This window comes from Lipotes vexillifer, unplaced genomic scaffold (genome assembly GCF_000442215.2).
Source record: "Lipotes vexillifer unplaced genomic scaffold, Lipotes_vexillifer_v1.1 scaffold42, whole genome shotgun sequence".
Taxonomy (NCBI): domain Eukaryota; kingdom Metazoa; phylum Chordata; class Mammalia; order Artiodactyla; family Lipotidae; genus Lipotes; species Lipotes vexillifer.
This window is the reverse complement of record NW_006783436.1, coordinates 683,669-684,590: the sequence shown is the minus strand read 5'-3', so window position 1 is coordinate 684,590 and position 922 is coordinate 683,669.

Genomic DNA, 922 nt, shown 5'->3' with positions numbered 1-922 from the left:
CCCGGCCGTCGCCGCCGCCATTACCGTCAGCAATAACAACAACACAATGTCAACATCCGCCCAAGAGCCGACACCTCCACCAGCGCCGCCGCCTCCGCCGCCGTCGCCGCCGCCGCAGCAGCAACTCAGGCAACCACAGCAACAGCCTGCGCCTCCTGCAGCGGGAGCACCGGGCTACGGCATCGCGAGACTTCCCGGGAGGGCGGGCAGGCGGGCGGGCTGGATGACGGGAGCGCGCACGTGAGGCCTCGCTAGCTCCCCCAGGTCGCTTTCGTTCCTCCACTTCCACTCGCCGACGGCTCCTCGGACGCGCGCTCCCGCAGGCGCGGCACCGCCCCCCCAGCAGAGGGGACGCGGACCTACTGAGGGGAATGTCTCTGTGAGCTGGTGGCGTTGACCCCGACTCAAAGAACAGATCTCTGAGTGTCCAGTGGGGCACTTAGTTCCCCAGAGTAATGTCTAACCGAAACAAAAAATAAAAACCCTGGTTGGAATAGAGAATTTATTGTGTATGTGGTTGCCAGTTTATCTAATAATCGAATCTCACTTTTCGTCAGTTTTTTTAGTCTGTGATGAGAACCAGTCTGTACTTTTCCAATTTGAGGAACCCAACAGACACACTGCAAATATTTTTTGTCCACTATAATACAGGATTTTTCAAAACATATCTAAAATCAAACATCTTGTCCCATTATCCCCTTAAATATAGTCCCGTAGATGAGGCCAATTATGCTGATTTTTTTTCCTACAAGAACTTATTTTAGTCATGCCATGAAGCAAAATTGACAAATTCTCTGGATTCCAGATTAGAAGAAGCATTTTCCTGCCCCAACTTCCTCACCAGCCATAACCTCTTTTTTCCCTTAAGAACTTAGGAAATCCCTAAATTCTTAAGCTCCTCCCAGGAAAGGAAAAGTGAAGG